The sequence below is a fragment of the Oncorhynchus kisutch genome, linkage group LG25, assembly GCF_002021735.2.
Source record: "Oncorhynchus kisutch isolate 150728-3 linkage group LG25, Okis_V2, whole genome shotgun sequence".
NCBI classification, from domain to species: domain Eukaryota; kingdom Metazoa; phylum Chordata; class Actinopteri; order Salmoniformes; family Salmonidae; genus Oncorhynchus; species Oncorhynchus kisutch.
In genome coordinates, this window is record NC_034198.2 from 5,215,554 (window position 1) to 5,227,817 (window position 12,264).

The 12,264-nt window shown below is 45.0% G+C and overlaps 1 protein-coding gene across 3 annotated transcripts in view; it reads right to left on the reverse strand.

Annotated features, from left to right (window-relative positions):
- Window positions 1–12,264, reverse strand: part of LOC109875680 (retinoic acid receptor alpha) — a 273,460-nt gene that overhangs the window by 198,685 nt on the left and 62,511 nt on the right. For all 3 annotated transcript variants that reach the window (XM_031804752.1, XM_031804751.1, XM_031804750.1), the window contains exon 2: window positions 3,931–4,041. The gene's annotated coding sequence lies outside the window, so the exon portion shown is untranslated. The remainder of the gene's footprint in view (window positions 1–3,930; window positions 4,042–12,264) is intronic.

Below are 12,264 nucleotides of genomic sequence, written 5' to 3' on the forward strand. Positions count from 1 at the left end.
GATGCACATCCATCTAGTAATATATAGTCCAATGCATCTTTCACTCCATATTTTATGATACATATCCTCACCAGAGCCAAAAAGGGAGGATAGAAGAAATTGGATGCATGGTCAATAAAGTTCTTCAATTCTAAACAACAACGCTCCCCAGGACATTGCTCCATTCCACCCGAGCTTGTGGGAACGCTAAGAACATAGCGTCAAAGCCAGAATAGCTCTGCTCAGAGTGGGCCTTGGAGGAAGCTGAATTGGTGGTATGATCTTTGCCCAAAATGCATTTAAGTGCCATTTCAGAATACTGAGCAAGCAGTGTGTGTGTGTGTGTGTGTGTGTGTGTTTGTGTGTCGGGAGCCAGCCACAGACTTGCCAGAGTAATCAACAGCTCTCCAGCTGCCAAGATCAACTTCACAGGCAGTCGCCACTCATTTACGAGGCCGTGTCGTTCGCTGCCCGGGCGAGCAATTATTAGTCTTTGTTATTGTCATACTATTTACACTGTTGCCTGAAAATATTTTTTCTTCTCGGCAAACACTGTTCACTGATTGGGTGGAAACTACTGTAGTGTGCTATTAACTGTACTGTTGGTCATATTGCAGAAGGATATTGCAGAAGGCCGTTGTGCAATGTCTCGAGTTAGGAAATTGTCTTCATAGGGGGCCCCAGTCTTGAGGGCAGGGTGCAGGAGGAGAGTCGGCAGATCCCTGGAGCGTGGCGTGACGTGATGTGTGTGTATACACTGCCTATTTGTTCCCTCTGTACTCCATAGTTCTTTGTAGGAAAGACAACTACCCTTCTATACACTGAGCATACAAAACACGCTCTTTCCATGACATATAGACTGACCAGGTGAAAGCTATGATCCCTTATTGATGTCACTTGTTAAACCCGCTTGAATCAGTGTAGATGAAGGGGAGGAGTGGGGGTTAAAGAAGGATTTTTAAGCCTGGAGATAAATGGGACATGGATTGTGTATGTGTACCATTCAGAGGATGCTGCTGGGTTTTCCACACGCGACAGTTCCCCGTGTGTATCAAGAATGGTCCACCACCCAAAGGACATCCAGTCAACTTGACACAACTGTGGGAAGCATTGGAGTCAACATGGGCCAGCATCCCTGTGGAACGCTTCGACACTTTTTAGAGTCCACGTCACGATGTATTGAGGCAAATAATAAGGCTCTAAATGGAAGCCTGCTTTTTCCCTACCAGGACAGTGAGCCACACTACCACCTCAAGAGAAAATACAAATTCACTTATTAATCATAGATCTGTGCATAACTCAGTGGTGAAGAGGGGTGAGGGGGCCCAACAGTGCTGCTTAAAAACATTTGTATAAGTTGTATATAAGAAGTGCATGTGTGGGAGGAAGTGAGAAAAGACCGAAGTGCTAGGCCTGGGAGCCATGTGTTCAGTTGTATTGAGAGACAGTGGAGACGACGCTATTTTCCCTGGGTCCCTGCCTCTCCCTCAAGCAGGACAGTCGGGGCTACAGCCAAGCTGAAAGTGATTCCAGAGAGGGAGGGGAGAGATGGTGCCCAGCCATCAGCCCATCAGTCTGTGGTTATGGATGAATCTGTCCTGACGGCCCTGCCCCCACACCCCTCCACCCTCATCCCATCTGCCCCAGCCCCCCCACATCTCCACACAGAGACTGATATAGTACTGAAAAAGAGGGAGATATATAAAGAGAGAGGGAGAGATATACTCTAGTAAGGAACAGAGTAGGTGAGGGAGAGCGGGTGGGGGGGGGGGTAGAGGGAGACTGATCTCAAACTAAATGGGAAAAAAAGAGGGGCGAAAAAGGGAAGAAGGAGGGCTCGACAGGCAGCGACTGGGAAAGGACGCCTTTTCCCGCCCTCCATTTGCACAAGACTTTCATTACCACCAATTTAGGCAGGGAGCCATATCTGTGCTGCCATTATGGTTGGCCCACATAAATCAGTCTAATCTTCCTCGCAGGCCCTTAAATTACACCTCCAGGTTGGTTATTAAAATTTGTCACCCGTCTCACAACACCCGGCGCGGCTGGATATTAGACAGGGGCCCCAGACAAATCTGTTTCAGGGGGGAGAGAGAAAGAGGGAGGCCTAGTCTGCCAGCCAGCCCATACCTAACAGGCAGGTAGGGGGAAGAGAAATCTGCCGGCTCAGACTGAGCAAATCAGAGTAGCAGGAGGAAGGCCCATCATCTGGTTTGATTTATATACTCCTGTGGATCTGGTTCAGACTTGCTCGCAACTCTCTCCCTCACGTACCTATATATAGAGCACTTCTACCCCCCCCCCCCCAATTCCCAATTCCATTACCAATCAACCCCCCCCCCTCCCTCAAATCAAACCCACGCCCAGATAAGACGCATGATGAATGGCCTAATTGAAGGGAGCGCTGGGTAATGTTGCGTCGCTCAGGTTTGGAGGCGAGAGCTGATGGTGATTAGCCTGTAGGATTTATTGTTATTGCTGCATTATTAAATAATACAGACATGTCTGGGTGGGTTACCACTGGCAGACACAGAGCCCTGTAGGTGGAGGGACTGGCAAGCTCATACAGCAGACGTTTTTTCCTATGGATTTCATCGAAATCTTGTAGTCCAACACGGGCAACAGTAGGACACTTGCACTTTAAACGGGTCCGAAAAGAAACAGTGATCTATAATTCATGCCCATGAGATTTCGGCTTTACCCTCTCCCATCCCCCTTCCAGCTCAGAGAAATATAGAACCTTGTCTTTCCTCGCGTGGAATCGGTCTCGACAAAATCAAAATGGGCAGAGGAAAATCCGTGTGGAACGGTATTCGGAAGGAAATGGGATAACACAAAATACTCAAGTCAGAACAGTCTTTCACAATTCAAAGCTTTCGGGCCTCATCAACAGGAGTGGGGCAAGATCAGGAGTGATTTGCTCACGAGAAGAGAATAAAGACATTTCCCTGTAACCGCAATTACTATGTGATGTGAGTTTAATTGAAGAGGAGATATGTCAACCATGACTGAATTCTGTGGTAGATGCTTCTGATCATCTTCATTTTAGGCTGTAAATGCTTGTTCTAGTGGTCTAAGCTGGTCCTAAATGGGCCCCTACTTGTGGCACATGGGGAAGTGATTCAAATTAAGGGGAAGCCGAAATGGGATGTACTGGTATCTTGTAATGCAGATCTTATAGCATAGATGGTGATACACACAGGTCCTGTTAAAGAGTTTACACTTTGACGAAACACCCAAAGGATGTCGAAAATGAAATCTACCTGCGTAGGGTTGTCACAATACAGTACTGCGATACTACACTACACTACCTGACTTTCCTTGGAAAAAAGGAAAAACAAAAAGCAGACTAAACTCTTTGGTCCTTTAAAAAAAACAGTCTGAAAAATGTGCTATAAGGAAAATAAAGGTGATTCTGGGTGACAACACAAGGCTGTTTGTTTCCAACATAAGGACTGTTTTCCCTCAGGAAATTTAGTCCGCTTCATGTTTGGTTTCCGTGACACGATACCTTTGAGTATACTGGTATCGCGACAACCCTACCACATACCATTTTCCAGCACAAGCTGCATCACACGCAATCAGCAGGGGAGAAAAAAAACAAGCCTCGCCACAGAGTTTACATTTCAAACAAAGACCAGACATTTACAGGGAAATGTACCTGTGCCATTTTCCACCTCAAACACTCCACAGCGATAGCACAACTTCCTCTCCAAATTAACACACAGCTGTGCATTTACACACACTCCAATGAGCATGTGAAAGCCCACTACCACATCAATTATAGGGAAGGAGTAAGTATGTCCTCACATACACATAGCAATCAAAAACTCAGCACAAGTTAACTTTACATAGGGAGTAGCTCGGTCTACCATTCGGACACAGTGCAGTGGAGAAGGAGTAATACTAATACAGTAGGCTGTAGTCGTGAGCGAGAGTGCGTGTGCCTACCGGTGCTCTCCTTCTCTAATGGCAGTGCTCAGCCTGATGGAGTGGTCTGCTCACCGGCCAACTACGCTTCCGGGTGGATGCTGGATGGCAGGCGGCATCGATATCCCTCCTCTATCAGAGAGAAAAAAGGGAAGAGCGAGAGAAGGAAAAAATCAAGAGAGCGAGCAAAAAAAAAAAAAAAAAAAGGAGTAGGAAAGACAAAGAAAGCAAGAGACCGAGAGAGGGGCAGAAAGAGTGGGACAAAGTGGGAGAAAAGGAAAATAACATTAGCTCAAATTAAGTTTATTAGCAGTCTCAGTCTGGGAGCCTTTTTAGCGCCCCCCCCCACACACAAATGACAGCCAATTGGGACTGGCTCAGCTGGGAGGGTCAGTCATGACGGGAACACATTACAGCTTCCTCACCAACTATACTACATCTAACTGGGTTTCCTAATGGTCACTCACACTGAAAAATGTGGCTACTGTAACAATGTTAGGAGGCAGTGCTTTAAATTCATAGATCGGAGTGGAATGCAGGTTGAGAGACCGACAATGCATTACCAGTCAATGAAAGGGTTTTGTTGTGCAACTACATATGGGTTGTATTCATTAGGGAAACAAGTGTTTATTTTGTACAAGTTCAGGTTGTCACTCCCTGTTTTAGTCCATTTTCTTCTGTTTGGTACTGATGGATATGACCGTGGAGTCATGGCTTCAGCCATGTTGTAAAAGCATTCTTTAATACAGGGAGAGGAGATTCAGTCCCCCATGTATTGTACCTCAGGGGACAAGCCTGTCCTCCAAACAAGTGACAGATATGGGATGGAGTGAGAGAGGGGAAATGGTGATGGGTGGGAAAACAGGATAAGTTCAATGTTTCATCCCTCCCCTGCAGTCCTTCCCTCCAGTCTGAAGGCAAGCTGAGCTACTAATGTTCAATGTGCCTGGCGAGAAGGGCCTGACTGAGTGTGTCTGGCACAAGAATGTATACGAGTGTGTGTGTGAGTAAATGTATCTTACTACAGTTTTGTCTGTGTGTGTATATGTATGTATGTACAGTGCCTTGCGAAAGTATTCGGCCCCCTTGAACTTTGCGAACTTTTGCCACATTTCAGGCTTCAAACATAAAGATATAAAACTGTATTTTTTTGCGAAGAATCAACAACAAGTGGGACACAATCATGAAGTGGAACGACATTTATTGGATATTTCAAACTTTTTTAACAAATCAAAAATTGGGCGTGCAAAATTATTCAGCCCCTTTACTTTCAGTGCAGCAAACTCTCTCCAGAAGTTCAGTGAGGATCTCTGAATGATCCAATGTTGACCTAAATGACTAATGATGATAAATACAATCCACCTGTGTGTAATCAAGTCTCCGTATAAATGCACCTGCACTGTGATAGTCTCAGAGGTCCGTTAAAAGCGCAGAGAGCATCATGAAGAACAAGGAACACACCAGGCAGGTCCGAGATACTGTTGTGAAGAAGTTTAAAGCCGGATTTGGATACAAAAAGATTTCCCAAGCTTTAAACATCCCAAGGAGCACTGTGCAAGCGATAATATTGAAATGGAAGGAGTATCAGACCACTGCAAATCTACCAAGACCTGGCCGTCCCTCTAAACTTTCAGCTCATACAAGGAGAAGACTGATCAGAGACTGATCCATAGGACAACAATCAGTCGTATATTGCACAAATCTGGCCTTTATGGAAGAGTGGCAAGAAGAAAGCTATTTCTTAAAGATATCCATAAAAAGTGTTGTTTAAAGTTTGCCACAAGCCACCTGGGAGACACACCAAACATGTGGAAGAAGGTGCTCTGGTCAGATGAAACCAAAATTTCAACAAAAAAAAAAATATTTTTGGCAACAATGCAAAACGTTATGTTTGGCGTAAAAGCAACACAGCTCATCACCCTGAAAACACCATCCCCACTGTCAAACATGGTGGTGGCAGCATCATGGTTTGGGCCTGCTTTTCTTCAGCAGGGACAAGGAAGATGGTTAAAATTGATGGGAAGATGGATGGAGCCAAATACAGGACCATTCTGGAAGAAAACCTGATGGAGTCTGCAAAAGACCTGCGACTGGGACGGAGATGTCTTCCAACAAGACAATGATCCAAAACATAAAGCAAAATCTACAATGGAATGGTTCAAAAATAAACATATCCAGGTGTTAGAATGGCCAAGTCAAAGTCCAGACCTGAATCCAATCGAGAATCTGTGGAAAGAACTGAAAACTGCTGTTCACAAATGCTCTCCATCCAACCTCACTGACCTCGAGCTGTTTTGCAAGGAGGAATGGGAAAAAATGTCAGTCTCTCGATGTGCAAAACTGATAAAGACATACCCCAAGCGACTTACAGCTGTAATCGCAGCAAAAGGTGGCGCTACAAAGTATTAACTTAAGGGGGCTGAATAATTTTGCACGCCCAATTTTTCAGTTTTTGATTTGTTAAAAAAGTTTGAAATATCCAATAAATGTCGTTCCACTTCATGATTGTGTCCCACTTGTTGTTGATTCTTCACAAAAAAATACAGTTTTATATCTTTATGTTTGAAGCCTGAAATGTGGCAAAAGGTCGCAAAGTTCAAGGGGGCCGAATACTTTCGCAAGGCACTGTATGTATGTATGTATGTATGTATGTATGTATGTATGTATGCATGTATGTATGTATGTATGTATGTATGTATGTATGTATGTATGTATGTGTGTATGTGTGTGTTTGCTTGTGTATGGACAGGCAAACATATCAAATCAAATTTTATTTGTCACATACACATGGTTAGCAGATGTTAGTGCGAGTGTAGCGAAATGCTTGTGCTTCTAGTTCCGACAATGCAGTAATAACCAACAAGTAATCTAGCTAACAATTCGAAAACTACTACCTTATACACACACAAGTGTAAGGGGATAAAGAATATGTACATAAGATATATGAATGAGTGATGGTACAGAGCGGCATAGGCAAGATACAGTAGATGGTATTGAGTACAGTATATACATATGAGATGAGTATGTAAACAAAGTGGCATAGTTAAAGTGGCTAGTGATACATGTATTACATAAGGATGCAGTAGATGATATAGAGTACAGTATATACGTATACATATGAGATGAATAATGTAGGGTATGTAAACATTATATTAGGTAGCATTGTTTAAAGTGGCTAGTGATATATTTTACATCATTTCCCATCAATTCCCATTATTAAAGTGGCTGGAGTTGAGTCTGTGTTGGCAGCAGCCACTCAATGTTAGTGGTGGCTGTTTAACAGTCTGATGGCCTTGAGATAGAAGCTGTTTTTCAGTCTCTCGGTCCCAGCTTTGATGCACCTGTACTGACCTCGCCTTCTGGATGATAGCGGGGTGAACAGGCAGTGGCTCGGGTGGTTGTTGTCCTTGATGATCTTTATGGTCTTCCTATGGGTATATGAGTGTGTGTACAGAGTGATTGACTGATGTGTCTGTGCGAGTGTGCTTGTGTGTGAGATCGACTGATGTGTGTGTGTGTGTGTACGTGTGTGTGTGATAAAAGGGTAGGCCATCATGGCTATCATATCCAGCCATCATATCCCCCCAGACAGACAGGTCCCACTCATCGAGCTGGATAATGAGACCCATTATGATTAACATGCCAAGAAGAGCCTGACGCAGAACAAAGACGCACACAGAGCAGGAGGGGTGTGCGTGTCTACACTGTGCACATATGGGTGGGGTAATTGAGAAAAATAGAGTGCGTTTGCCAATGTGTGCCTGTGAGAGCTTCCACTGTTTCAGATGTCAGTCTTTTTCCCCCTCCCTCCTGAGCTGGTTGCTCCTGCCTCTAGGGGTGCATGCTGTGGGTCATTTTTTGTTTGCAACCAGAAGGCATTTTTTGATTCTGCTTTTGAAAAAGCAACTGTTTTGAAAGATTTAAAGCGCAAATCATGTGCTACAGCTAACTCCGATCATCCCTACAGACAGAGCAAAGGTAGCGTTCCTACTGCATCTCAAATGAAGATGGACGGACTGGTAGCCCAGTAGAACTGGAGAGTGATTTGTTCAATGTTATCAGTTAGAGGGTTTTGTTTGTTTGTTAGCTGAGAACTGAGTCAGCTGTTAAAACACACTGTAGATATTGCTTTATTGCAAACTTTGGCTCTGGGAATGCTTCTTATAGGCTAGCTATGCATTCTTATAGGCTAGCTATGCATTCTTATAGACTAGCTATGCATTCTTATTGACTAGCTATGCATTCTTATAGACTAGCTATGCATTCTTATTGACTAGCTAAGCCTTCTTATTGACTAGCTATGCATTCTTATAGGCTAGCTATGCATTCTTATTGACTAGCTAAGCCTTCTTATTGACTAGCTAAGCCTTCTTATTGACTAGCTAAGCCTTCTTATTGACTAGCTAAGCCTTCTTATTGACTAGCTAAGCCTTCTTATTGACTAGCTAAGCCTTCTTATTGACTAGCTAAGCCTTCTTATTGACTAGCTAAGCCTTCTTATTGACTAGCTAAGCCTTCTTATTGACTAGCTAAGCCTTCTTATTGACTAGCTAAGCCTTCTTATTGACTAGCTAAGCCTTCTTATTGACTAGCTAAGCCTTCTTATTGACTAGCTAAGCCTTCTTATTGACTAGCTAAGCCTTCTTATTGACTAGCTAAGCCTTCTTATTGACTAGCTAAGCCTTCTTATTGACTAGCTAAGCCTTCTTATTGACTAGCTAAGCCTTCTTATTGACTAGCTAAGCCTTCTTATTGACTAGCTATGCATTCTTATAGGCTAGCTAAGCCTTCTTATAGGCTAGCTAAGCTTTCTTATAGGCTAGCTATGCATTCTTATAGGCTAGCTAAGCCTTCTTATAGGCTAGCTATGCATTCTTATAGGCTAGCTATGCATTCTTATAGGCTAGCTATGCATTCTTATAGGCTAGCTATGCATTCTTATAGGCTAGCTATGCATTCTTATAGGCTAGCTATGCATTCTTATAGGCTAGCTATGCATTCTTATAGGCTAGTTATGCATTCTTATTGACTAGCTATGCATTCTTATAGGCTAGTTATGCATTCTTATAGGCTAGCTATGCATTCTTATAGGCTAGTTATGCATTCTTATTGACTAGCTATGCATTCTTATAGGCTAGTTATGCATTCACTGGTTATTGACGCGAACACAACAAAGCATAATGAATGAAGGCTCAGGCTAGATATGATTTATGTAACCTGGCAGTGCAGGATTTGGAGAGAGAAAGAACGTTAAAGTCATTGTTGTTTTACGATTAGTTTCTTTGAGGCTGCAGCGGCCTAATCATCCAACGATCGAATCAGATAACTCCCTTCTCACACACAGTCATTTGGTGGGAAACAATGGAGGGACTCTTGAAGCTGGGGTTTATGGACTATTCAAATGATGCCAGCTCAGAGGCCCAAATGCCAAGGAGCAGAGCAAGGCCCTCTTCAGCTAGAGAGACTCACTGGGGAACAATGAGGACACTTGACTTCAGGGTGCACCGGGTCGAAAAAGGGATATGGAGAGAGGGATAGAGAAAGAAAGTAGAAGATTAAGGGGGAGGGGGCCCTAGGCAGTGAGAGAGGAAGGGGAGGGGGCCCTAGGCAGTGAGAGAGGAAGGGGAGGGGGCCCTAGGCAGTGAGAGAGGAAGGGGAGGGGGCCCTAGGCAGTGAGAGAGGAAGGGGAGGGGGCCCTAGGCAGTGAGAGAGGAAGGGGAGGGGGCCCTAGGCAGTGAGAGAGGAAGGGGAGGGGGCCTAGGCAGTGAGAGAGGAAGGGGAGGGGGCCAGGTAGTGAGAGAGGAAGGGGAGGGGGCCAGGTAGTGAGAGAGGAAGGGGAGGGGGCCAGGCAGTGAGAGTGGAAGGGGAGGGGGCTAGATAGTAAGAGAGGAAGGGGAGGGGGCTAGGCAGTGGGCAGAGGGACAGTAAAGCAAACACACTGGACAAATGCCCACCAGAAAAAGACCCGGGTGGTGGACTGTGAAGGCCCCTCATGCGAGCCTGCCTCTGGTCAGATACACCCCTTCCCCAGACACACACGTATTTTTATCACCAAATGAGATTAGCGCTAATGCTATTCCAGCCAGCATGCAGTCATCCATCCATGATACTCCCTGGGGAGGGAACGGACACACAAAAGGGCCATGTCCCCAACCACAGTCTTCATATAGTGACCTTGATCCTTAAGGCCACTATTGACCACACAGAGAATACGACAAACACAGAGAAACAAACACACACACACACACACACTCAATTAACCCAACTAGTCCAAATAACAAGCAACACTACGCCGAACTGAAGTGTCAAAACAGGCCAAAGAGCCCAATGAAGATCAGATGTGAATTTTGTTGTTGTTGTTGATTTTACAGATGGTTAATTCCAATTGATACTGCCCACACCACCAGGGGAACAATGACAACATTGATCCTTGGGTCTCTTACAGTAAATATTTATCCTCAGCCAAACCTCCAAATTGGGTTCAACAATACCTCAGTAAACTTTGACGAGTCAAACGCTTTTTTTTGCTCCTCTGCGCTGCCAACGGCAATTACCGCGCGGCCCAGGTGGTCCTCGTTGACTCGACAAACTCCTCGGCGGGGCGCCGTGCCAGAGGACATTGGCTCGTCCGCAGTACATTTATCGCACTAGCAAGCACCGCCGAGCTAGCTGAGGCCTTTCAATTCAACACCCGTTTTGGTCTCTTCGCTCTGGCTCGAGGAGCCTTTCAGCAGCCAGTTATCCAGCTGCCTCAGAGCAGCTGGGAGCCTTAGGAGCAGTGCTGGGGGAGAGGATCCCATCCAAAGGCACAATTAACGACAACCTTTTCTATTAGCCTAGCCAACTAGAGCCTAATTTGGGCTGGGTTATGGTCCTTTCCCTATATAATATCATCTGGGGATAATAAGGGGCTCAGCTTACCTCCACTGTAGAAGACTTCCTCTTTAATGTAGAGGATATTGGATAATAGGGGTTCTTCATGCTGCAAGAGCTGTGGAGATGGTCCTTCATGGGACCATCATCAAAAAGTGTCATGGCAGGAGTGCTGATCTAGGATAAGATTGCCCATCTATATAATCTTATTCATTATGATTTAAAAAAGGGAGAAGAAAAAAAACCAACTGATTCTAGATCAGCTTATACAGTCCCAGGTGTTTAGTGTCATTGTTCAATGGGGATGAGTGCCCCCTACTGCCCATCTCTTCAACAGCAACTCGTCTATTGAGGGAGGTTTATCTTTTATCTTTTGTTTTTAATAGATCTTTCGCTGCCATTCTGTGTACAACCGTGTTGCCGATCTTGCCAAGCCATCTTGTCACAAGAGGACCACAATGTACGTCTTTTTCAAGTTGTGACTTGTTTTTAAAAATGGTCAAATTAATAAAACTAAAAAGGGAAGCCCCCAATTGAAGAAGTACCTGTCGGGCAGTATATGAATATTAATTCTTTTCCATATAATTTGCACCCCAATTTATGCAAACCAGCCTGTGCACCCATCTCCCTCCTTAGCTAGGCTAACTAATCAGCAGAGGAATTCATCATAATCTTGGATGTGTGTGTGAGGTAATTTGGGCTGTGTTATTGCCTCTCCTCTCACTGTGTGTCAGTGTTAATAGTGCAGACCCAGTGGGGCACTGTGGAGCGGGAGAGAGAGCCCCAGGCTAGCCCATTAAAGGAAGGCCTTCTCATTTAGACAGGCACAGCACTGCTGAATGTGGGACAGGGACAAGGAGGAGCGCTCATCTTCCTCCTCGCTGCTTTGTATTGTTCACGGTGAGCTCCGCAAACACGGAAACAAAAAGGATCTATCCGACCACAACCTCGAGACGTTTTCTTCCACTCATGTCTTTACTCTCATACATATCCCTGAATCTCTAAAATCCCACACCTTTCACTGCTACTACACTATTCTTCTCCCCTTCTCTTCTTTCCATCGCCGAACACTCCTTTCTACTCTGACGTTTTGTCTACTCTTATCCCCGGTCTCTCCTCCCTTGTTCTTCTACTCTACTCTCCTCCCTCTACTCTTTGTTCCCCCCTCCCCTCCCTCTTGTTCTCCTCTCCTCTTAATTTCTCCTCATTCTCTCCTCCATCATGGGGCCCACCACTTACTGTAGTATCTCTGACTTCATGCTTGCTCCCGCTGACAATTTATGCATCGTCCGCCAGAGCAAGGCACCTTATGCCCCCACTGTACAGCCAACGTTATGGATCGGCCTATCAATAGCCACGCGTCCTGTAAAAGCTTTCCATTACACAGAGACGTCGCGCGATCGATATCCGCTAACTGGGCCGGCCCTAAAGACATGTATTTTTGGATGGATAGCAGAGTAGGGTGTCGTTTTTAGCAAAGGA